A 27154-nucleotide genomic window follows, 5' to 3' on the forward strand; every position below is an offset into this window, starting at 1 on the left:
TAGAACTCTTTATCGGGTAAACTGTTTGTCACCACTTCATTAAGTTTTTGTTTTTGTTTTTTTTTTAGTTTTATCTTGCTCCTTAATTTGGAACATATTTCTCTGTCTCTTCATTTTGCTTGACTCTCTATATTGGTTTGAATAGAGTAGATGAAACCACTACCTCTCCTAGTCTTGAATGAATGGGCTCTTGCGGGAGATAAACCTTTGTTCAGCCCCATCCCAGCTCTTGGTTTCTCAAACCTCTGTGCTTGTCCAAGCAGCCTATTATATTTTTAATAGCTTCCGGTAGTTGAGGATGTGCCAATACCCGTCAGTGTCCCAAAGGGAACGGACTTCGACACCTGGATTCAGGTTGACTGGAAGACAGGCACTCAGGGAGCAACTTTCAAGAAGCTACAGATATATATCTGCATCTGTAGTCCCGAGGGGCTTCAAGTCTACGGATACTGGCCACCGGAGCCAGGTGATCTTGAGGTTTCCCTCGGCATCAACTGCAACAATCCGGACTCCAGACGAGTGCAGAAGCTCCTTCCTGGGAGATGCTGGTGAGCTGCAGCGGGGCAGAGGAGAGCATCGAGATGGGGCCCACTGAAGCAGCTCCGTGGGCCACGACATGTATGTGAGACCTGAAGGCTGCTTCTCAGCGGGAAGCTCCAGGACAAGCCAAGTGGCCTCTTTCACACGAAGACTGTGGGATGTGCCTCAGTCGCTGTCTGCACAGTGCCCTGGGGGTGGCAGCCGGCCATCAACCAGCCCTCTGATTGCCACGGTCCAGGGGACCGAGCGATGTGAGCCCCTTCAGCCACCAAGCCATCGACCTCAGGTAGAGCTGCCTTCCAGGAGGCGCTGGCTCTGGGGGCACGGGGCGAGCGGAGGACGGGGCCTGGGGTGCTGAGTAAGAAGCCTGCCCCTCAGGCCACCGCCACGACAACGGGTTAATAGGGCTCCTTCCCCGGAGGATCAGGCGCCCGGCTCCCGTGCCCCTGGCTGCGCCCTGCGGCTGGCAGCTGTTTAACACCCCTCTCTCCGCTGGCGGCCATCCTGTGAGACGCAGGGGCATAAGCCCCGCAGGCCACGATGGCCGGGCCACGGGGAGGCGTCCTCTGGCTGCAGTCACAGGAGTGGGCGCACCACACAGGCGGACGGGTTCCTTCCTGGGTGACGCCGATCATTCCAGGGTCCTTACAAGGGAGCACGAGCTCCCCGGGGCCTCGGGAGCCAGCGGTCAAGGGCCGTCGGCCCCCGCGCGGCAGGTGCTGCGGAGTCTCCTTCCGGTGAGACGGCGCTACTGAGCAGGCGCAGGAGCCCCAAGATGGCGCCCGCCAAGCTCGGTGCGGGGAGACCCCCAGCCAGCCGCCTCCCGGAAGTGCTGGGGTGGAGGCCTGGCCCTCAGGCCCCCGCTGGGATGTACGCAGGTGAGCCTCCTCCGCTTCAGGTGCGGGTGTCATCAGCAGCCTCGGAGTTGGACCCTGGGGCGGGCGACTCGTCCCTCAGATGGCTGCGCTGTTGGTGTTGTGGGGCCAGGGACTCGAGGCCAAGGCCTGCAAGGTTAGATATTGGGGGGAGGGGAGCTTGTCTCTCAAGCGCATGGCCTACATGTGGGGGTACTCGCTGTGGGGTGCAACCCTTTTGGTCCTCGGGGATGAGCTCTGGGTCTTGAATTTCCTCCCTGTGGGGGTCACTGCGCCGGGGGTGGGGTTGGTGGTGAGTCTGCTCCGGCCTCGCCTACCTGCTCCTCATAGGCCCGGTGTGTACTCATCACCCAGCCAGCAGTTCGTCGTTTTTCAAGATTGATTGATTGATTGATTGATTGATTGATTTGAGAGAGCCAGTGTGAGTAGGGGGGAGGGGAGGGGAGGGAGAGCAGGTTCCTTCCTGAGCCTGGAATCGCCTGGGCAGTCTCACAGCCCTGAGGTCATGACCGGAGCCACATGCAAGAGTCCGAAGCTTAACCTACTGAGCCACCCACCCAGGCACCCCAGCATTTAGGGTGTTTTTTTTTTTTTTTTTTTTTCAATATTTTATTCATGAGAGACACAGAGAGAAGAGAGAGAGAGCGGCAGAGACACAGGCAGAGGGAGAAGCAGGCTCCATGCAGGGAGCCCAACGTGGGACTGGATTCCAGGTCTCCGGGGTCACGCCCTGGGCCAAAGGCAGGCGCCCAACCGCTGAGCCACCCCAGGCTGCCCAGCTGCCCAGCTGCCCATTTAGGTTTTTAAAGAGAAAATCGTGCCACATGTAGCTCCAGACTCAGCATGATCGGTGGGAGCAAGTGAGTTCAGGATCTTCCTGTGTTGGCACCTTGAACTTCGCCTCCACAATGGAAAATATTGGAGAACAAGAGTCTGAACAAAACGAATTAATAATAAATTCTTGCAATTACAAAGCATCTTTCATCCCAACATCCTAAGGAGTTTAGTATTTTTCCCAAAGGCACTGTTTAATGCTCCTCTCATGCAATTGACTTATAGCACACTGACGTGGTGAATCAGAGGCAAAATAGCACTTAACATTGAAAGATTGAGCCACTGCGGCAAGACCAAGCGCAGAGCTCATTCTAGTAAACTCTGCCCTTTTTTTTTCTCCTTTAGGATTTTTTTTTTCTTTTTTTAGAAGCTAATAAAGCCAGTGAAAGCTTTTAGCTTCTTCCCACAGTCAGTGCTTCGCAACTTGGACTAGCACTTTTTGTTGCCACGATAAGTCAAATTCTTCATTTTTATGCACCATCATGGCCCTTCTATTTGCTGGCCCACCGGGACATATATTAATCATTTTTTAATAGTCCATTAGGTGTAGTCATATCCTGTGGCAACCAGGTCTCTTAATTTCAAAGTCTTTAGCTTTATGCAGCATATCTAATAATACATTTCTCCATCTGCTTGGATAAAGAATGAGCCTGGAAATAATGGTCAAAACATTGTTTTTTAAGTTTTCATTAGATCATATGCTTTTTCAAGGGTGGAAGGCAATACCTTAAACTCTATGTATTAACTATGTAGAATATAATAGGATCATTATTACAAGTAAATGCCAGTAGACTACTCAAATCATAGTGGCTAGAGCACCATCTATGTAATAGATATAAAGAATGAATAAATATACATACATTATCTTCCCATTTAGACCTCAGTAAACCTGTTTCTAATAAATAACAGTCTTGCTGCATCTAGATGTCTCCCTTTTTCTGAAACGTGATTCCTAGGCTCCATAATGGTTAATATTTACAAATGGGATATGGTATATATTAAATTTGGGCATGGTAGTAATGATTTGGTTCGAAAGAGAATTGGCATTTATTGAACATCACTGCGCCTGGCACATCATTTCAGGTAATTGTCACAATGAGAGGATGGGGCTAATTTTCAAAATTTGAGATAAGAAACCTGCATTTCAGAGCAGCATATGATCTGATTGTATGATGTGCCCAATATTATAAATTAATACATTAAAACTAGCTGAAATTTTTCTTTGCAGTCAAGGAATTTTCTAAATGTAACATATTCTAAAAGCAATAAAATTTAAACTGTTTAATCTGAATTTAAATTACTTTAGTTTAGCGCTTTGCTATACAACTAGTCTGCAAACTCCAAAATGGCAAGGATTGTGTCTGTCTTATTTATCATTGTATTCAAATGCCTACCCAGTACCTGGCACAGATTAGGTGAATAAATATATGTAGAATAAATGAATGCCATCTTTTATGGTCATGCCTGTCACCTTATAAATGACCACACATGTAGACATTTCCTAAGTTGAGTTATGTCTTGATTTTATCCTCTAGGGAGAAATAAAGCTCATTTATTATGTTAGAAATATCAGAACAAATCAATCTTCATAAATTAAATGAAACATTGTTGCTCTTTTTGATAAGGCTTACCATGTTTCTGATGGATTGCAGACTAGTACAATTTTGATTTCATGAAATCAGCAGATACTGCTTTGTTGCTATGCTGGGTGGTAGATACATACAGATGAATAAAATAGTGGCCCTATCCTCAGTAACTGGCATGGCATCATGGAAAAACAACTGATGCAGGGATCAGAAAAAAAAAAAAAAAAGAAAAAGAAAAAAAGCACTAGGAACCTGTGACTAGAGCATATTATTTAGCTTATTCCAGACTTGGTTTTCCTAATTCTCCTATTAACTGTTTACTTTCTGTTTTCTTTCATTATGCTTTAGGGGTGTCTCTTATAAATTGCATATATTTGAATTTTCTTTTAATCTGCATGATAACATTTTTATTTTATTTGGAAAGCTTAGGAAGTTTACATCAGTATATCAGTATATTTGAATTATTTCTATTTTTTATTTTGTGTTTTCCATTTGTCCCTTTTTTTCCTGTTCCCTTTTTTAATTAAGACTTTATTTATTTATTTATTTATTTATTTATTTATTTATTTATTTAAAGAGCAGTTTTAGGTTGATGGAAAAATTCAGGGAAAGTTACAAAGATTTCCCATTATACACCTTGTCTCCACACATGCATAGCTTCTCCTATTATCAGCATCCTCCACCAGAGTGGTACATTTATTATATTCAATGAACTTATATTGACACATCATAATCTCCCAAAGTCCATGGGTTACGTTATGATTCACTGTTGCTGTTGTAGATTGCATGAGTTTGGATAAATGCATAGTGACGTGTGTCTCTCCATTACTTTTTTCCTGCTCCTTTTTTGCCTTAATCTTGTTGTTTTTATTCTGAATAAGCTTCTGGCCAGCTTTGCCTTCCCTGTTCAACATCCCCACACCCAAAATATTTCTCTTTTCTTCCTTCTTTAGAAATTGTACAGTTTATATTTATTTCCTTAGTGGTTTTGTAGCTATTTTAAAATGCATATTTAATTAAGTCCAAATTATTTAATCTTTTATCCATTGTTCAAGCAATAAAAGGATTTTAGAAGGAGTTTACTCTTAAAAACTCCTTCCCATTTTAACATTGCCTTTATTTGAAGTATTTTCTACTTGGCTTGTTTCTTGATGCTTCCACATTCAGCAAATTAGTCATTGTCATTTTTTTTTTCCTTTTTAAGATAGTAGATTCCCCAGAAAGAAGATTCTGAGACAAAAGTTTACAAGCAAGTAGTTTATCTGGGAGTAAAATGAAATAGGGAAGGAGGGAGAGACAGTATAAAGATGGGATGTTGAATTAACCGCTATTAGAGGTAACCGGGTATGCCGTCTTTTAAGGCCCTGATGAACGTTACTGAACAAGTCTCAGATTGTCCATTTTGGGGAAGAAGTAGGGGCATTATTCATTGGTTCCTAGTCCTCATTGGTCAAAAGTCCCATTTATCCTTTGAGGCATTAATTACTTGCTAATCCTGGGTTAAGCGAGTGTAAGAATTCCCAGGGCAGGAAGTGAAAGGTGCAGTGTTGTCAGGCTACAAGTGGGTGAAGTTGATTAAAGTTTGCATACAATTGGCTGGTGCTCCTCTGGTTGAAATAAAAGGTTTGACCAAGAAAATTTGAGGAGGCACACAAGAAATGTCCAACTCAGCATTTCTTCCTACTTCTTGGATAATTTCCTTCTGTTTAAAGATCCTGTATAGGTTCCCTTAGCAAAGGTCTTTTTGTGGTAAAAATGTCAGTTTTTGTTTTTCTAAGAATGTCTATTTCTCCCCTCCTCCCCAGTTCTTGAAAGATTGCTTCCATGTTTCAACATAGATAAAACTCTATGTTGAAAGTTATTTTCTCTCAAAACATCAAAGATATTATTTTACTGTCTCTAGATTCTGTTAGTGATATGGAGAAGTCAGCTTAATTGCCTTGTTTGTAGATTGGCTGTCATTTTTCTCTGGTTGCATTTGGGTTCCTCTTTCATTTTGTACCCTACAGTTTCAGTCTGATTTATCTAGATGTGATGTCCTTATAATTTTCTGTATGGGATTTTTTTTTTTTTTTAGGTTTCTTGTATCTAACTGTTAGTGTTTGTTTCATTAATTCTGAAAAATTTTCAGCCATTATGTCTTTGAATATTGTTTCTTTCCTATTTTCTCTATTAATTACAGCTGGAACTTTGATTATATTGTCTCATTTTTATTTCTGTGAATCTATATCCATATTTCCTATTTCTTTGTTTCTCTAGATTCCTAAAAAACTATCTCTAGATCTCTAGATATTTATATATTATCTATTATATAAATAGATTATATATCTATTTTAGATATCTAGAGATCTAGAGATAGTTTTTAAGGAATTTATCTTCAGGGCCACCTGGGTGGCTCAATCGGTTAAGTGTCCATCTTCGGCTCAGATCATGATCCCAGTACCCTGGGATCAAGCCCCACATTGGGCTCCCTGTCAGGTGGGGAGCCTGCTTCTCCCTCTCCCTCTGCTGCTCACCCTGCTTTTGCTTGCTCTCTTTCTCTCTGTCAAATAAATAAATGAAATCTTTAAAAAAGAAAAAGAATTTAACTCCAGTTCACTAATTCTCTCTGCAGTGCTATCTATTCTTTTGTGCAATGCATCCATTGGTTCCTTTAACCTAAGTAATTGTGTTTTTAATGTATAAAAGTTCTGTTTTGATTCTTTTTCAAATATGTTCAGTCATTCTTTTTAATCACTCATCCACTGATTCATTTTCATGTTTTTCTGTGTTTAAAAAAATTTAAACAGATCAGTGTTATTCATTTTCTATGCTGTGTATAACTGCCAATTTCTGAAGTCCTTGTGGGCCTCTATCTTACTACTTTTTCTATTTCTTCCGATTCTCTTTCAGGTATCTTCTGTGTCTTCTTTTCAGGTATGTTTTATGATTTGATTTTTTTGTTTTAATTTTTACTGTGGGTGGCATATTTTTCTTATGTATTTAGTGCTATTTTCCAAAGACCAGGTTGAATTTTAATTCTGTTAGAGAGGATTTATATTTGATTCAGCAGTCATTTGTTGACACTAGCAACTCTGAATTACTTCATATTAAATTACCCACTTTAATATTATATGATCATGTAGGTAAACATAAATTTGGATCACTAATCTCTGTGTGGGACAGTTGTATTTACAAATGGTAAGGAGAAATCTATTTTCTCCATACAGAACCAGGGTCATGGCAAGAAAGTCTCTATCTTAACCACTGTTATACAGCATTATTTCATTTCAAGTTTACTCTTACTTGAAGATAGAGACCTTTGGGATTCCATTCAATGCAGGCATCTTGTACTAGATCACTCACCTTGAACCCCTTCCAATTTTATTTCCTGTCTGCTGTTCACACTGTGTCTGTCAAAAATGAAGAACTCTTGGGCAAAAACCAACTTTATTCCAGGATCCTGTTACTTTCTTTGTACTTTTGTGGATTTTTTTAATATTATGCCTGCTTAATAATACATTAAAACAATATTATTTTATATTTTATCTAGCATCTTAATTGTTTCAATCAGGATAATTTAAAAATGGGAATATTTTCTTCATACTGTTGTAAATAATTGTTGCCTTCCATTTTTATTCTTCTAAATATATCTTTGTTTAAACTCACTTTGAGCACCCCCATTCTCTTCTTTCTGATTCCTTTTCTTCTTTAGGTTGTTCTTCCTTTTTTTCCCCTTCTTCTGTTTCTCTGCTTTTATTATCTTTTTCTTCCTCAGTAAAATAAAAATTGGAAAGAATCTAGTGTAGACATTTTATACATGGTGATGATTGATTACATTTTGATGTAATTTTAATCTTTCAATCATTTATCTTTTACATATCCTTTTCTGTTATATAAAAAGAATATTTTCTCCCTCTCATTTGCTGACATTAAAATTCTTTTAATAGGGGACAAAATTGCTTCTGGACATGAATGCTATTGAATCTCATTTTCCACAAGTGTGTGCTGATGGTAAATGTAATTCGGTATTTTAGGTATAATAATAGGTCCCTCTTATTGAACACTTGGTATTCGCTGGTTACATGCTAAATGCTTTACCTACATATTCTCAAATTTTCAAATCACCTGGTAAATTAAATACTATTACCTTTATTTTATTGATGAGGAGGACTAACGCTCCAGTAGGTGAGGTAATTTAGCCAAGTTTGCACAGTAAGATTCTCACTCTGGCTTGTCTGATCTCCAGACCTATTTTCTCTTTTCAGTGTCTCCCACTCTCTCTCTAGAGTAGTTGGACTTACAAAAAACTGCCTCATGATATCTCCCCTTGGATGACTGCTAAGTTTTATATGAAAAATGAGAAAGCTTAGTTCTAGTTGTTTCTGGGTGACTTAGATCTACATTTTGCACAGAGCCTGAAAGTTTTGAGATGAGGATATTGGGACATGTATATTTTAGCTATACATGTTCTGCCAATAACTGGAAGCCTATATGATAACTTTTCTGTTTTAAGACTTCCTCAAACCCAAATTTTGTTCTCCTTTTGCCATAAAGTCTTTGAATCATAATTTTATTTTCTAGAACATGTGATATTATTTCAGTTAGTGTTGATGATATGATCAGCCAAAATTGGCTCCTTTCCTGACATACCAGAGTCTCCCTAATGCCTCATATATTTTGAGCTCTGCTAATAAAGTTTCTGACAATAAAGTGTGCTGTTTGAGCATAACTTCTTCATTAATAGAGGTTATTACTCTGCTTCCCTAACAAAACCCATTTTGAATGAAAGCCAAGATGGACCAGCCTGTGCTGAAATCCGCTATATTTACTCCAGAGTGGTTCCAGAGCACTGCTTTTTTAAACTCAGTCACTGACTGACTCCCCTCTCTTTTCCCCTCAGGCAAATGAGGGCAATGCCTTGCCTCTCATCTCCTGAGATGATGAGGGTGTGAAGAGGGTAGATGGGAAACCCAGTTAAATGCTTTGTATTTCTTTTTTTTTTTTTTATGCTTTGTATTTCTAAGACAAACTATTATAAACCAGGCTGTTCTGATTACAAAGAAGTTTATTGCATTTTGCAAAGAAAACATTTAAATAAAGAGTCGAAATTATGTTTAGCATGCGTAGTTTATATAAATGCAGTATAGAGGTGCCTGGGTGGCTCAGTCCATTAAGCATCTGCCTTCAGCTCAGGTCATGATACCAGGGTCCTGAGATCCAGCCCCATTTGAGCAGGGAGCCTGCTTCTCCCTCTCTCTCTCCTGCCACTCTCCCTGTTTATACTCGTTCTGTCAAATAAAAATCTTTTTTAAAAAAAATGCAGTATTAAACTGTGTATATAAACATCTATATAATAGAAAATACTATATGGTTGCAGCTCCCTTGTTTTAGCATAACATCTTCTAAGCTGTTTACCTACTTACCTTTCCTTCTGCTTTCTAAGGAATATGAGAAAGGAGAATCAAAGGTGGGAAAACTTGAGATTAGGCAACAGGCGAGCGTTCTTCTGAGGGGCCATACGTGTGCCACCTTGTGTTTTCAGCAGTCACGTACAAGAGTATTGGTACAACTCTCAGGACAAGCCATGATTAGCTGAAATGGCAAATTTGGCTCTGCAATATCGTGGTTGTCCAAGATGTATGTTATTCATTAATTTGGGAAGAATTAATGGTGCACATACTCTGTCTTGGCAGCTGGGGCTTCAAGGATGATTAAGATGCAGTTGTTATAAAGGGAGAGATACAGCCCTAAGTTACAATAAAGTGGGGTAAGCTCTTCACTAAACTGTGGACAAAGACTCAAGAGAGGGATGAAGGGAAAACTCTATCCAGAGATATTAGGAAAGGTGAATGCAGATTACTATGAGTAAAAATTTCCTGTAATATTAAAATAAAATCCACTGCTGTTTGGATGTTGTACACTGGATGCTGCACCTAGCAGTAAGCCCACATTTAATTCCCTTAGCTTCAGGGCAGGGAAAACAAAGGAAACAAAATCAACTATAACTAAAAATCATCAAAATTCAAACCCGATGTGTGTGTGTGTGGAAGGAGGAGGAAAACTCAGTCTTCTCTGTAGCCCTCAAACCTCTTACGTGGGAGTTCAGTTTGCAGAGAGCGGTTGAAATGAGGCACATGTGACACTCATTCTAAACACAGACCTGGTGATCAAGTTGTAAAACCAAGTATTACAGGTGTTTGATTCATTATTGGCATGCTTTTTCTGTTGCGTTTCCACAAGGCAGCTCCTCTCATTAAGGTGACATCTACCTACATCACAGGTAAAAAAGAAAGTCCTTGACTCTTCACACATCTTCCTGAAGGACATCTCCTCGTTTCTAATCCCCTTTCTCAGTTCTCTTGAGCTAAGGGAAGCCTTGCTTCACTGACCAGAATTCCTCAGTTTGGTGGGTCATATGAGCTTTTCTCCATTCAGATGTCTGGCAGGAAATGCATTAAGCTGGACTTTATGGGAAGTCTGCCAAAAATACCTTTTTTTTTAGTGTAGGGATATTTCAAAGAGGAATTGAAGCTGCTAATTTTTGTCCATTTCCAAGTGAACGTGTTCGCATGGTCCAGAGTGATGGCCTCAGATGTCTCTATAAAGCAAAGGCAAAGGGCTCTTAGTGGCCTGAGCGTCAGGGTTTTGCTGCTCTTTTGTTGGGGCCCGTTTTGGGTGACTGCCTTCCCTCGGATGGAATTGACGTAGCTTCTTATATCTCTGACTGGAGGAGACCTGGAACAGGAAAGGACATTACAGGATGTAAATAAAGGTCCACTTATTGGATATTTATTTTCAGAGGGATCCTTGAGACAGTTCATTGCTTGTCTCTAGAGCCCCGATGTCTTCTTTCAGCAGAAGTGTGGTGTTTGGATGAACTTTAAAGCTTCCTGAGTTTTGATGCAGTGCTGAAACAGAAGCTTTGATGCTTCAAGCTGCTGACTGCAGAGGAAATGCAGTGTTTAAAGCATATCAGCAGACGTACAGAACATACAATATCCAGAGAATTTTCTCTCCATGGTAAGAACCCTGGGGATTCCATAGGTTCCACGATCGCAAAGGGCAAACTAAATATGTACACCCAGTACTCAAGGGCTGGGCTCTGACTCCCTGTTGTGCCTCAGCTCCCAGCATCCCCTTTCCTGCATTCGGCTTTGCACCATTCTGAACTCATACCAGACATGGGGAATGTTTTGTATTAAGGCATTTGCCCCTTTGATTTTCGTTACCTGAATGCTCCTTTGTTGTTGTTGTTGTTGTTTGGTTTTTGGTTTTTCATCCTGGCATCTTAGTTCCATAGGGCTGCTGTAACCAAGTACTGCAGATTGTGTGGCCTAAGACAATAGAACTTTTTTTTTTCACAGTTTTGAAGGCTAGAAGTCTGAAGTCAAGGTGTTGGCAGGGCCCTGCTCCCTCTGAAACCTGTAGGGGAATTCTTTGTGTCTTTCTAGCTTCTTGTAGTTTGTTGGTACATCGCTCTGTGCCTCCACCTTCCCATGGTTTTCCCTCTCAGTGTCTTCATGTCATCTTCCCTGTGTGCCCGTCTGTCTCTGTGTCCAAATTTCCCCAGCCACGCTGGATAAAGGTCCAACCTAATGACCTACTTTTAACCTGATTATCTGTATAAAGACTCTATAAGGTCAAATTCTGAGGTATTAGGAATTAGCACTCCAACATATCTTTCTTAGAGGGACGCAATTTAACCTGTAATACCTGGCTGGTATCTCCTCCGAGAACTTAGCTTCCAAGGAATCTCTGTGATCCTGCAAGTTGAGGTTAAATATCTTTTCTTTGTTTTTTTTTTTTTTTTTTTTTTCTTTTCTTTGAACTTAAGGTTGTTGATATATCCTCTATGATGGGACTTAATTTAATGTATTGTCTGCTTAATTGTTTGTCTTCTACAATAAATGGTCAACTTGTGGAAGCTGAGGACTCTATTTTGTATCCTTAATAGTTAGTACAGTGCCTGGCACATAGGGAGCACTCACTGAATTCACACCAACGTGATACATGAAAGTGAGAAGAAATTTCTACACTTGTGAGTTGGCAAAATATTTAGCACTTATGGTGATATTTTGTATTAAATAAGAAAACAGCCTGCCAATTTACTAAAGAGATTTGATCTGAATATGACCCAGTGACTATAACTGAAGGAGACTTTACAATGAGTCAGAATCAAATTTGAGAAGTGATAGGGATGGGTGGTTTGAGAATTTCCATAGCCTGTGTTATAGAAGATGAATTGGACAGGGCTCTGGGACAAGTGTCTCTGTAATAATGGGGTGTGTGGGAATGAATGTTGTTGAAGTGATTAGAGCATGGGGTGGCTAGTCCAAACAGCTGGCTTCTATTCCTGACTCACCCTGGATTCACTGTGACCTCCAGCAAATCACTTACCTTCTGACGCCCTTTTAAGTGAGCTTTAAAATTGGGATGGCAGTTGTGACCATGTAAACATATGGGATGTGATGAGAACTAATTTTTTAGGTTAGGGTTTAAAGAGATTTTCTTGAAAGCTTTTATTTACTTTAAATGTTCTGAACAGTATGAGCTGGCAAACTGGCAGTGTTATCTAAAATTTAAAAAGATAAGCTAATTTGAATGAGTAGAGTCTACTTCAGTGAGTTTAGAAGCAAATGTCTTTCTTCCCCCACCTCTAGTAAATAAAGCCAAATGTGTAAGAAGGCAAACTGTTTCATAGAAAAAAAAAAAAAAGTTTCATCCCAACCTTTCTTTTTTTCCCTCGATCTGTTTTGTTTCTTTCTGTAACAAGTTGATCTTTGGAAAGTTGATCTTTGAAGAGAGGCTGGATGGGAATCAAAATAGCAGAAGTGGGAAGTAAGGGAAGCAGAGTTGACTTCACCAGTCCCTGGAGGATTTTGACCATGAAAATAGAAGTAGAGACCACGCTTTATTATCTGTATGAATTTCAGGGGGAAGTAGCAGAAGCAGCTCCACAGTTTCTGTTGGGAGGCTCAGTGGTGGAACCGTTGTTGGAAGGGGTGCTGGTGGCCAGGACGTTTGAAATTGTGCTTGTGGGGAAATTTATGTTAAATTAGAAAATTCAAGCTAGACATTTCAGAGGGTAGTGGGATGGAACAGATAGAGAGTATAGAAATGTTCCTAAAGCCTCCGGTTTCTCTCCTTAGACCTCCTGTAAGCTGCCAGTGGCTCCTAGGAGCAGCAAAAGGAATACGTGCAACAAAAAGGCACAAGTATGTATGCAGATACATCCCAACAGGGAATGATGCTCACTCCTTTCCTTTGGAGCATTTTGAAGGAAATAAATAGTGCCCTTGAATTTCTACAACAAGGTTGCCCATCTCTAGAACTATGAGTCTAGTCATTTGACCCATACATCTAAATGTAGGCACTGGCCAACTGCTATTTTCTCTACAGTGTGTTAAGGGATGTGAGACTTTTCAAAAAGGGAAAAGTAAGAAAGCAAGGGACATTATACCTACTATCAAATTGTTCATGGTTGGTTTATTGGGTTTAGCTGTAATAGGAACAATTGTAGGATAATACAGGAAATAGAAATTCTGTGACAAATTATGAGACAGTAATAAATGTTGTAACTGGTTATGAAAGGAGAGACCTTATGGAGAGGCCTTTATAGAGTCAAGAAAATTATGGCAAATGTGAAACTTCACCTGAACCTTGAGGGAGATTTGAGTTGGCAGAGGGAAGGGGTAATCCAGGGATGGCAAATACATGTTCTTTGCATAATTATCGTCTCCTCCTGTGTCTATGACAGGCATTGTTAGCCAATCACCCCATCTGTCTTTCCCTAAACTATTGGCATACGGCTTTCTTAGATTAATTTAATGAATTGGTTAATTTTCTTATCACACTATAGTCTAGTGTAAAGTTTTAGCCTTGTTTATCTCTGGATTTAAGTTACAGACGTGGAAGAGAGTCATTGTGGTAGCCTAGAGGTGCACTGCCGGATCTAACCTCAAGAAAGAACTTCCCCCACAGCCATGAGGAGTAGTTAGCTGGTGATTTGCTCTTGCAGTGGTTTAGGGATCTGCCTCCACTGCAGCGTTTGAGCCAAGGCCAAGCTCTTCTCAAACGAGAGCTCTTCTCAGCCACTGACTGAGCATGGTGGGGGCCCCAGGGCTTGCCCACTTCTGCTGTTTGCAGGACACGCATAAACGCAGTGTTTGCTCTGAGGTTTCCCATTAGGTTAGGTTGGCTGAGTGTCAGGTTTGCAGTGCAGTCTGAGACTCTGCCCCCGCCTGCTTCCTCCCCCTTTATCTTTCAGAGGCAATATCTGCCTGTCAACCTCTTGCACTCCTAATGCAGTTTCAGTGTTTGCTGGCAGAAGAATTTGCATTGGCTCTGCAAAGGTCTGTGGGATTGAATCAACTTGGTGATAGTAGATGAACCATTTTGTTCCATCTAGTTCCCAATCAAGACTTCAATCTTTCCTTTTACAAGCATTCTGAGGCCAGAGTTTTGGGCTCTGAAATACATGTTGGAAATTCAACGATGATTAAAGCTGATTCCCTACCTTCAATAAGACAGACTCATGTATGTAGAGAGACTTGAGATGAGTAGTTTGTTCAAGACCAGTCTCCTAACTGGTGAGCTGAGTTTTTAATACAAAAAGAAGTTTTGGTTTTGAAGTATGAATATGTGACAGATACAAGAGAACTGGTACAGTTAAATGCACTCGTGTTTACATTTCTTTGTCCCCATTCATAATTCCTATGGCGAATTCTTTGGAACACTAATCCCTCAGGTGTGCTTCATGGAACGAACATGTTAAATATGTCACAATAGGTTTCTTGATTGCAGTTTGGGGAACTCTTTTTATATTCTAAGGTACATTGTGCATTTGTTTGTAAGAGCGGGTCAGGTGGCCAAGGAATCCAAACTTCCTTGGCTCAGAAATTGTTTTACAGTATGCCTTTGAGGAATGCTATCCTACTTAGTTAAATCAATTGATGGTTTATTACTGTCTACCAGCATACGCTAGCATCCATTCAACATTTTCTACCTGCTAGCCACTGCAGTTCCGTGAAGGAGGCATGATTATCGATCCGGTTTTTCAGAAGAGCAATCTGAGGCACAGAGGCTTAAGTAACTTGCCTAAGGTGCACACAGATGGGCAGAAGAGCCCCACTACCCTACACTCTCCTGCCTCCCAGTGGCTTTGATGTGTGGAGACCAGTGAGCCTGACCCTTTCAGAGAGGAAGGGGCGTATGTCAGAAATCTACCAAGGACACAGAAGAGTGCATGTGAAAGAATTACAACTGCTTCACTCATTAACAGGGACTGTGGGTTTTGGGCAATTCAGTGAGACATACGCACAAAAGGTCTGAAAAGAAGGTTGGTTTGGATGATGTTTAGTGGGAGGACTGAGCAGGCAAGCATTAATGCTTCCATCTGACGGTCTGGCAAAGAGGGCTTCTCCCTTCTGAGGGCATGTCTAGAGCTGATTCTCTTCTCGCCAGTGTCCCTTTTCCACTTTTTCCATCCTCTCTTCTGTTTCCCAAAGCCCCAGCCCTCTGTTCCTTATACCCCAACATGTATCTTCTATCAGATAGAAGCCAACAGACATAGCAAGAGCAAGGGCTTTACATGTAGACACCTGGATTTAGATCTTCACTGTACCACTTGCCAATTGTTCAAGTTACTTAATCTTTCTAAGCCTCAGTTTTCACACATAACAAGGTGCTATAAAAAATGTCTACATCATAAGATTATTGTAACGATTCAGGAAAATAATATATGTAAAGTACTTAGTGCATAGTGGCACTTAATAAATGGTATTGGCTATAAAGTCTTATCTCTCTAGCTGTTTCCGAAATTAAATAGTGACCTCTTAAACTGAATATCCTTCCAAGTGTAAGAGGGAAAAATTATCTAATTTCAGGTACCATGCAGGTAGTAGGGAAAGGAGGGAATATTTTGCAAGGGGGTGGGTGGCTTTTAGACCCTCGCCAAATACACTCCACATGCATGATTACTGCATGCAACTTTCACCGGTAAAAGAGAGAGCAGCTTTGGTTTATTCTGTGATGACTTGAGACACCACAGGACCAGGTCATCTGCATAAGCTTAGTGGGCATGCTGGTCCTTGGCTTATGTTTTCTTAAGACTTTCTACTGTCACCTCAGTACCTTGCTGGTAATTTGAGTCTTTGAAGAGGCAGACAATGAGGGTTTTAGTTAGCTCTAATGTCTATTCTGTGGCTTTATTTGCCTCTTTCCTAGAGATTGAGCATTTGTGTCTACGGGCATAAGATCGATTACTGCATTGTGTGGTGGAAATGAAAAGGAAATACTCTTTCTTTCCTCTCAGCTCTGCCGGGCATTGGCTGCAGCCAGTGGCCTTGTCTGAGTGGGCACATGCCATGAGCACATGGACACAGCAACTGTAATTGCACACTTATCTCTGAGACAGAAAATAAATGAAGTTGCTATCGAATTTATTCAGATGGCTCTCAAAAATGCAGCATTTCATGTACCGATTTGAAGTCCAGGAACTAGAAAGTAAGTATGAATGCTTTGTTAGGGAAATTACTTCGGCACAAAATGAATCCTCTTTTTTTTTTTTTTTTTTTTTAATCCAGCCATAGTAACTAATAGCTTAAGATATAAGATAAAAATAACGTATTTTGTAATTAATATTTTAATTTACTAAGAAGGGAGCGAAATGGTGACTAGACTTCTCTTCCCCTTGATAATAATGAACCCAGGCAATTTCAAATGAAGGAGAGCAGCCAGGAGTTTAATACCTTTGATTAAGAACATGTTTCCACAGTGGCTATTATGTTCCTATTTAAAAGAGCAAAACAAAACTCAGGCTTATTTTATTTTGGAACTGCAGGGGGTCTTATGGCATCAAAAGAAGACGAGAAAATGTTTAAGGATAATTAAAGGCAATTTGCCTCATCAGGCCTTTTTCCTCCTTTTTCCTCTTCTCCCCACAATACTTGCTAATTGCTGCTTCAGTGACCTGAGGATTTTTTTTTTTTTCCTTCAAGTAACTTGCCTATTTGGCTGTTGCCCACTCTTATAATTGACTGCATAAATCAATGAATCTCCATTAGTTCATTTAAAAAAAAAGAAAAAAAAAACAGAACATGAGTTACTCCCTGTCTTATCATGCTGGCTAGTTAGACATCAGGAAAGCCAAAGGCAAGAAATGAATTACACGTGTTAATTCATTTCATCTCTGAAAGAATGCCATGAAATCCCTGAGATAGAATGGGAATCCAGAGCAGCTTGCTTAAGGTCCCACTGCTTAGGGTGAGATTGGAACCCTAAGCTTTGTTTTTACTTTATTACCTCCTTAAGTTAAGCTCTCTGTTTCTATATTCATTTAAAAGCTTTCCATTTAGAATTTTCATTGGTTCCTTCAATTTGAATGCCCCTGGCATATATTTAAGCGTATAACACTCAGGTTGCAAAAAGTGAACTTGGCGACTCTCAGAAAAGGCATTGTGGAAAGTCATTCACAGCAGCTTCCCCGGGGAATGAGAAAACTCAGTCACCTCCAGGAAATTTTTAGCCAGCTTTAAAATAACAGAACCCAGCATAGGAACTGAGCTCCTAAAATGCAAAGTGTTTTAATTCAAGATTATGTTTTCAGCTCTGAAAATGGTTAGAAAATGGCATCATACTCCCAAGTAAAGTGACCTCCTGGGAAAAACAGTGGTCCACAAACTTTTGACCTCAGAGTTTGCACAGGTTTTCTTTGAACTCAGGTGAATTAAACGATGTAGACTAAAGAATTACATGCTAAGTTAATGCCAAGAAAATGCTGAATTAAGTAATGGGTTAAGTTGTGGTAGGGTAGGAAAACCCACCAATGGCCATGAGTCCAGAATAGGGTGGCTGTGCTGCCAGTTAGGGGAGGGGGACAAAGAATCATGATTGCACATTAATTCTCTTCAGCGAGGTAGTATATGGGGAATTAAAGGGGAGCGGAATCTCAGTCTGATCAAATAAGTGAGCCTTAGAGAAGTAAGAAATAGTATAATCCCTCTTCCAGATTTGTTTTCTGCTAGCAACTCCCTGCCATCTTCCAACATACAACCACAGAAACTTTTGACCAGTGGATGCACAGAGTTTGAGGTTTCAAGGTTTTCTACTTTTGTTTTTATAGCTTTCATTTTCAACCACATTTACACACAGAAACAGCCAACTGTTTTCATATAAAGCACATTTACTCCAAATTCTAATTTTAAAAGAACTTAAAAGAGAATATTAGAGATAAAGAAAGGTTTTGGATAGTAAAATAGACAAGAGGATTGGAGGGATTCCTAGAATGCCCTGTGGTAACCTCTCTTCCTTAGATTCTAGGGGTAAGGTGGTAGGGCATAATTTTTAGCTTTAACATCCTCAGAGAGAAAGCAGAGTGAACCAGATTCTAGCTCTGGTTCTTCCACCACCCTTTATTATATGCCCTGGGAGATGTTTTCAATTGCTATGATCCTGTAAAACATTTTATATCTGCTTAGTTTTTCTGACTGGTTGGATTAAAGTTAACCATATCTTGAGGAAATATTCAAGGCACTGGGATTAGTCGGAATTATAGCTAAATTTGTGGATTGAGAAATTAAGATACTCTTTGATAAACCGTAAATGAAATAGAAAATTGTAAGATTGCATTAATGCTGAAGTCACATGCATCCTAAGTTTCGTGTGGTCTTGGAGAAAAATATCTTTATGCAGAGTGGTGAATCCATTTGGGTGGATTGGCTGTCTTCTGCCCTTCCAGCCCCATTGCCTATGATTCTTCTCATTATTCACATCCAGTCACATTGGCTAGCTTTTTGCTCCTCCAATACACCAGCCTCCTTCACACTCAGCTCCTTCACACTGTGTCGTTAGTCTAGAACACAGGCTCTGTGTCCTCTGGGTCCCTGCAGTTCTCTTTTGGGGTCAATTTCTGCTCATCTGTCAGGTGACTAATTAAGATCTTTCATGTTTTGTTCCTGTACCTTTTAATATTTTTTTTACAGGACATATAAACGTAATTGAAAATCACTTGTGCAGTTACTGTTTTAATATCAGTCTCTCTCTACAGATTATGAGAGTCATGAGGATAGAGGCTATAATTATATTTTTTACCATCATGTAGTAGTTCTAGGCCATAGCTGGTCCTTGATAAATAATTATTGTATAGATTAATGTATGACTGGTATTGGACTTAAAAAATAGGATGAAAACTACCCGAGGCAACTGACATGGAAACCACATCTCAGTATTGAGGATGAACTAGATTTTAGGATTGTAAATGCTAAATATAGAGGAACATGGATGTTGAACATAGATTGAATAGTGAGGAGTGCTGGGGAGACAGAAAACAAGCAATGCTGATATTTTTGGTAGAGAACAAAAACTAAGGTTTACCTAGGATCCTTAAGTGGGGGACTGGTGAGCTAAATCTGTTCAGTGCTACCTTGTTGAAAGTCTCTGGTATCAGATATGCTATTCATGGTGACCCAAGTTTGTCCGTGAAGTACTGTCTTGACCATCTCACAAAGCTGGGAGCTATGGATTCACAGTTATGTGTCCATACACATAGAATGCAGCACTTCTAAACCTTTTAGGTTTCTCTGATGCCTGACATTCTATAACCTCCTACAGGAAATTTTCTGAGTCATATACCCTTTCTTTGTAACCCCAAGTATCTATAATTGCATGTATTTGTCTAGTTGTTTCCTCTGCTAGACTGCAAGCTTCTTAATGGTAACAATATTCTTATTTGCCTATATATTTTCATGACTAGCACAGTGCCTAGCATTAGATACCTTAGTAATGTCGGGCAAACTTAATGGAGTTAAACTCCTTTTAGTTAGATCATTTCCTTTTGCCAAGTAAATACGTTGGTTAGGAAATAGTTAAATACATATTCACATAAGGGTGCCTAGCAGAGTAGGTCATGTAGTCAAACTTAATAAAGTTTGTGGTTGGACCAATTTTTGCCACAGATATTTTGGTAGTTTGCTTAAAAAAAAATCACCTCATTGCATTTTTGCAGCATCTCATATCAAGAGTCTCTTTACACAATCCTTGGATCTTGTCTGGTTTTAGAATTTGCTTTGGCTAATAGAATGTGACAAAAATGATGGTGTATCAGTTCCAAGCCTATATCTTCTCTCTGCTCTCTTGCTTTGTGAACAAGTCCAGGCAGCCATTCCAGCTGAGGTCATCCTAGACCAACTGGTTCCCAGCTGACCTGGCAGCTGAGTACAGATGCATTGATTGAGTCCGGCCAAGACCAGAACTGTGCAGCTATGCACAGCCCAGACTGCTGACCTGCAGAATTGTCAGCTAAATAAATGGTTTTTTAAAACCATTAAATTTTGGGGTTACAATGCAGTGGAAGTTAATTATTATAGAGCTGTTACTTTTAATTTGCTAAATTAAAATAGCTGGTGCTACATTTTGCTAAGATGATGGGTGGTGAGATCTGACTTACACATAGGGCATTCCTGGGAAAGGAGAGTCTTAGGGGGAATGACCTGGGCAGTGGAAGATTTGAGACATTAGATACTTTGAGTGGGAGTTGGAAAGTGATAAAAGAGTATCTTCTTTAGGGAATGAACAGTAACTAAAAGAACTCATGTGAGTTCTGTAAAGACTGCAAGCTTCCTCAAAATTAGAGGTGATTTCAGGGGACAGATGAATCATACAGATGAAATGGCTGATGACTTGACATTCAGGATGAGCAGGCCATGCAATACACTGTGTGGGAAGGAACTTGCATGAATTAGTGATAATTGCAGTCTGTCGATATTTGGGAAGAATAAACAGCATAAGCAAATAATTATAAGCCATGGGATAAAAATGGGGAATGATTTTAAGAAAAGAAGAGAATTAGGGAGCAGCATTTATAAGGATAAAGAGTGTAAATAGTCCCTTCAATGTGGAGTGTGGAGGTCTGAACTTGTTTTCTATCACTAGCACTATTTGGCTTTAAGAAAGTCAGAGGGCCTTGGATTCTTCAAATGGAAATTTGGTTCCAGTAACTACTTCGTAGAGAAAGTAAAAAAAAAAAAAAAAAAAAAAAGGCAGGAACACATTTAGCTAATTGTAGAGAGCTAGAACAATGGTTCCTAAAGTCTAAGGTTGTTAGTGGAAACTATAGCTAGGTAATTTTGAGTGATCAGCTCATGGACAGTCACACAGGAATTTTTTTTTTTTAAATCCACAGTTTCTGTGATTTATATCAACCTCCCCCATTGTCCTTCCCCTCACCTCCAGAACAACCTTGCTTATTGCAGGGAGTGGCAAAGCCTTCTTTTTGCTGCAGTTGGAATGTTCACCCACCCTGGAATCAGGGTGATGTTACAGCTTCACCTGTTTGAGAACGCTTTTGCGTTTTGAGAACGCTTTATATTCCTATGATATGCTCTAGGCCACAGGATTGCAAAGGTGTATTGGAGAACAGAAGTACTCAATGCTATTTTGTTACCCGATCTTTTGGAATTAATTTTCTTTTTAAAATTTTGGGGCAAAGAAGGCATGGTTTTGAAACTCTCTCTTCTGTATTTTTAATTTCCTTTAGTTCATTGGCTTTATAGTTCTGCCCACTGAGTCATGATATCCATTGCTTCAGGGGGAGGGCAGGACCCAGCTAAGAACAAAGGAGACAATGTTCAGTTTTTGAATTCCAAAACACGCTCTTGAAGCTAATTTCAGAGACAACAGTTGTGAAAAGCCAAGGCATTCACTTGTAATACCTAGATTCATTGAAAGAGAAACCAGAAGCTTTGCTTTAAATATTAACTATTCCTTTAAAATATTAAGAAGTTACAGGACTGAAGGAAGAACAATTTACTATAAGCCACAGAACACAGAATATGCAGAGTGGAGCACAAAGTTCATTTTCCAATACATTGGAAGGAAACAAAACAAAACTGGTTGGGAGGAACCTGGAGAGAAAGAGTAAGAAGAAAGCAAGAATCCTGAGTCCTGAATTGGGTCTGGTTTGTGGTCCTGGGTGGGCTAGAGACCTCACCTGACTTTAACATCAATGATTAAAGGGAACTTGGTTCTCACATCTTGCCTCAAATTCTGAATGGAGATGATTAAGAGGAACATCCTTGGTAGAACAGAAATTATGGTGTTATGTGTGTGTAAGATAACCAACCAGGCCTGAGTTGGCCCATTCTCAAGTTGTCCTTCAGATTCAGGAAAGTTCTTAAAATTTGAAGCAAAGGACACTGTTTAAGAATTAGAAAATAGCCTGTCTGCTAGGAAGCGGCCACACCTTAAGCTGGAAATTATGGATTGGGTAGTCCAAAGCAAGGGCCGCATGTGGATGCATGTAGCTAAATCTCAGAATGTCGGTTTTGTATATGAGTGTTGAGGTGAGAGATTGAGGCTACTGGCAGAGAAACCAAGCTACCCGAAAGCTGTCACCTCTATGCTAAGGAATCAGACCACAGATACCGGCATCACAGAGTTTGGTGCAGTTGATGGATGTGGTTGGTTCTCAGACACTAAGCAAGAGCCAGATAGTCTTTGTCTAATGTCAGGACAATTAATAAGTCCCTTAGGGACAGGAGAATGATGTTGGGGGAAAACCTGGAATTTGACTACCCAGAAGAGATTAAACTTAAAGAAGAAAGGTGTAAATTACTTTGAAATAGGATCTAGGTTTTGCTTCTCTCGTCAGTGGAAATCAAGCCTCATAGGTATGATGAGTCTAGTTTTGTATCATATATAAGTTTTGACCGCCCAGTGCCACTATTCAGAGGTGTTTGGGTACATATATCATTTTGGCTCCTTGATGTGGGTTAATTCCTTTCTTGTGCCCCATCTAAAACCACTCTTTGTGTTGTATTATGTGAATATGTCTATCTCCACCACTTGATTGTAAACTTTATGGTGGCAAGGACCACACCTCATTCCTTTTAATATTCTCAGCTACTGGCACAGGGTCTGGCATATAGTTATCTCTCAAGAAGTATCTGTTGAATAAATCCATAAGTCCATGATGACAAACCAGTCAGGTAAATTGTGAACATCTTTACAAAAAACAATCTGTAGGATTCTAGAAAGTCTGACGATTCTTGCTTTGGCTTATCAGAATCAACTGACCGTTTTGTCTGTGCTGTGAAAATATATCCCATTTATTAATTACAGAATGCCTACTATATGTATCACTCTAAGCACCTTTTGTATTGAAATTGTTTAATTTTCCCAAGGATCTTATGATGTTAGACTTCCTATTCTCATTTTATTGATGAGGAGACTGAAACCTGAAGAGGTTAAGAAGTTGACTCAAGATTCCATAGCCACTAAGTGGACCAGCCAGGATAGAAGTCTGGCTCTAGCCTGTGTTCTCAGCTACTATATATGTAGTTCTCTAAACGTATATGAGTGTCCTCATATAGAAATGTTTAGAAAATATGACAGATGGTCCCCAACTTAACTGTGGTTTAAATAATGATTTCTTAACTTTGTGATGCTGCAAGGGTTATATGCATTCAATAGAAACTATACTTCAAATTTTGAATTGTAATCCTTTCCTGGGGTAGGATACACAGTATGATACTGTCTCATAATGCTGGGCAGTGGTGATGAGTCACAGCTCCAGTCAGCCATGAGATCATGAGGATAAACAACCAGAAACATGTATTCATACCTGTTTTGTTTTTTGCAACCCTTCCGTTTTTTGTTTTTAATAATTATTACATAAGTTACATGAGGTATTTGATATTTTATTATAAACTAGGCTTTGTGTTAGATGATTTTGCCCAACTGTAGGCTAATAACAATGTTCTGTGCACATTTGAGGTACGTTAGGCTAAGCTATGATGTTAGGTTTATTAAATTTACTTTTGACTTAAGATATTTTCAAGTTATATGGGATTACTGGGATGTAACCCTCTATAAGTAGGGTTACACTGTAAAATCTGTATTAGTGAACAGTGACAGTACAACTTTCTCCTGTAAGTACATATGATTTCATGAGTGTGTATACTCAAAACATTGTTTGAGTGTTCCAACAAATAACAAGAGTTCTCCCCAGCAGTGTGGAAAGGACTGCATCTGTACGTCTTTGAAATAATAAGTACTATTAGGATACATTGGATCAGATTAGCCTAATAGATATAGTCAGAAAATTCCATCCAAAAACAGAATACTCATTCTTTTGAAGTACACATGGAACATTCTTTGGAATAGGCCACAAAACAAGCCCTAATAAATTAAAGATTGAAATCATATCATGCATCTTTTCCAACTATGGTGATATGAAACTAGAAACCAATCACAAAAAATATGGAAAGAATGCAAATATATGGGGGCTGAATAACATCTTACTAAAGATTGAATAGGTTGGGGATCCCTGGGTGGCTTAGCAGTTTGGTGCCTGCCTTTGGCCCAGGGCGTGATCCCTGGGTCCCGGGATCGAGTCCCACGTCGGACTCCCTGCATGGAGCCTGCTTCTCCCTCTGCCTGTGTCTCTGCCTCTCTCTCTCTCTCCCTCTCTCTCTCTCACTATCATGAATAAATAAAATCTTTAAAAAAAATGAATGATTAGGTCAAACAAGAAATCAAGGTGGAAATAAAAAAAAATACATAGAGACAAGTGAAAATGAAAATCATCCAAAATCTTTGGGATGCAGCAAAAGCTGTTCTAAGAGGGAATATAATAGCAATACAGGCCTACCTCAAGAAACAAGACAAATCTCAAACAACCTAACCTTATACCTGAAGAGACTAGAAAAATAATAAAGCCCAAAGCCAGCAGAAGGAAGTAATAAATATTAGAGCAGAAATAACTAGAGACCAAAACAACAATGAAGCAGGTCAATGAAACCAGGAGCTGGTTATTTGAAAAGTTAAACAAAATTGATAAACCTTTAGCCAGATTCATTAAGAAATAAGGAGTGAAGATTCAAATAAATAAAATCAGAAATGAAGGAGAAAGAACAACCAACACCATAAAAATATGAAGGTTTATAAGAGAATATTAAGAAAAATTATATGCCCCCAAATGGACAACCTAGAAGAAATGGATAAATTCCTAGAAACATATAACCTTCGAAAATTGAATCAGGAAGAAATAGAAAATTTGAACAGACTGATTACTAGTAATGAAATTGGATCAGTAATAAAAAAGTCACCAAAACAAAAGTCTAGGACCAGATGGAATCAGAAGTGAATTCTGCAAAGCACTCAAAGAAGAGTTAATACCTATTCTTCTCAAACTATTCTAAAAAGTAGAAGAGGAAAGAAAACTCTCAAATTCATTCTGTGAGACCAGCATTACCCTGTTAACAAAACCAGATAAAGACACAACAGGTAAAGGTCAGTATCTCTGATGAACATAGATGCAGAAATCCTCAACAAAATATTAGTAAACTGAATCCAACAATACATTTAAAAATTCATTACAATCAAGTGGAATTTATTCCAGTATTGCAAAGGTGGTTCAGTATTCACCAATCAGTCCACATAATATGTTACATTAACAAGAAAAATAATAAAAATCATGATCATCTCAATAAATGCAAAAAATAATTTTACAAAGTATAACATCTATTCACAATAAAAACTCTCAATGAAAATGTAGAGGGAATATAACCTCAACATAATAAAAGGCCATATATAAAATCCTCACAGCTAATATCATGCTCAATGGTGAAAACCTGAGAGCTTTTCCTCTAAGATCAGTTACAAGGCAAGGATGTCTACTCTCATCATTTTTTTTTCAACATTAGTACTGGAAGACCTAGCCATAGCAATCAGACAAGAAAAAAAAAAAAAAAAGCATCCAAATTGTTAAGGAAGAAGTAAAACTTTCACTCCTTGAGGATGACATAATAGTGTATGTAGAAAATTCTAAAGACTCCACCAAAAGACTACTAGAACTGAATAAATTAATTTACTGAAGTCTCAGGATACAAAGTTATTATATAGAAATTTGTTGCATTTTTACACACAAATAATGAAGCATCAGTAAAAGAAATTAAGAAAACAATCTCATTTACAATTGCACCAAAAGTAATAAAATACTTATGAGTAAACTTAACCAAGGAGGTAAAAGACTTGTACTTCAAATACTATAAAACACTGATGAAAGAAACTGAACATGACACAAACAAATGGAAAGATGTTCCATGCTCATGGATTGGAAGAAGTAATATTGTTAATACGTCTGTACTATCCAAAACAGTCTGCAGATTTAATGCAATCACTATCAAAATACCAACAACAATTTTTATAGAAGTGAAACAAATAATACTAAAATTTGTATGGAACAACATGGGTGGACCTAGAGGGTATAATCCTAAGTGAAATAAGTCAACCAGAGAAAGTCAAATACCATATGATTTCACTTATATGTGGAATATAAGAAGCAAAACAAAAAAAGAAAAACAAAAAATGGATTTATAAATATGGAGAACAAACTAGTGGTTGCCAAGAGTGGAGGTAGGTTGGGGGAAGGGTCAAATAGATGAAGGAGATCAAGAGTATACTTACCTGGATGAACACTGGATAATGTTGAATTGTTGAATCATTATACTTGCAACGAATATAACACTGTGTGCTAATTATAATTTTAAAAAGGAGTGGAAAATACTACATTAAAAAATAGTACTAGTAGGATCAATGTCAAGTTTGGCTTGTTTGTTCTTTAAGAGTTGGAATGTCTTGGATGAGATAGGGGCATTAGCCCTATTCTGTGGTCCCTCTTGTGAGTTTCCTCTTGCCCAAAAAGTGGCTGTGGGCTCCTATACCACCAGTAGTCTGGGAAGAGCCCAAGCTTTCTTAGAAGGATCCTTTTAGGGGAGAAAGAAGTAGTAGGGGAACACAGGAAAGTGGAACTGCGGAGTTGGGGTGCCTGCCCCTGCCCCAGAATGTACCTATCAGGGGAGAGGGGCTCAGAGTGGGGATGAGCACTTGGATTTTCCTTCTTTTTTCCTTATCAGAGTGCGAAGTGGAGTGAATATCTTTCTTTCTGGATAAATCCAGGGGTAGCCTGTCATTTTGTGGGACTGTTCTGCTTTTGTGCATGTTGAGTCTGACTGGGACAACAAATGGTCATCAGGGGCTTGGGAATCCCTGCAATAAAGGACCCCAGGGACCTTCACCAGATTTTTGAGTTGATTCTGGAAAACTAAACAAGCTCTCTGGATTTATCCCAGTTCAAAGTAGAAAACCGGTCTATAGTATTTGAGGGTTACCTCAGCAGGGCTCTAGGCCGTGCTATGCCAGTAGGCACCAGCATCAGTATAGTTGATTTTTATGTGGTTGGATTGGCCTGTGTGGGTGCCACATTGACTGTTTCATGTGTTGAATATCACCCCTGGCCTTAGGAGAAGAAAGAGTGTTGCCAAAACAGAACTAGTTCTA

The 27154-nt window shown here is 39.4% G+C and overlaps 1 long non-coding RNA gene across 4 annotated transcripts in view; it reads left to right on the plus strand.

Moving 5' to 3' along the window:
• The first annotated feature begins 1267 nt into the window (after positions 1-1267).
• The window catches only part of LOC144318330 (uncharacterized), a 299311-nt gene continuing 273424 nt past the window's right edge, over positions 1268-27154 (plus strand). For 3 of the 4 annotated variants that reach the window (XR_013384189.1, XR_013384192.1, XR_013384190.1), the window contains exon 1: positions 1268-1418. This is a non-coding gene — a long non-coding RNA (uncharacterized LOC144318330). Of the gene's footprint in view, positions 1419-16145; positions 16322-27154 lie in introns of those variants that run through there. The other variant, XR_013384194.1, reaches the window with a different exon arrangement.

The sequence above is a fragment of the Canis aureus genome, chromosome 8, assembly GCF_053574225.1.
Source record: "Canis aureus isolate CA01 chromosome 8, VMU_Caureus_v.1.0, whole genome shotgun sequence".
NCBI classification, from domain to species: Eukaryota; Metazoa; Chordata; class Mammalia; order Carnivora; family Canidae; genus Canis; species Canis aureus.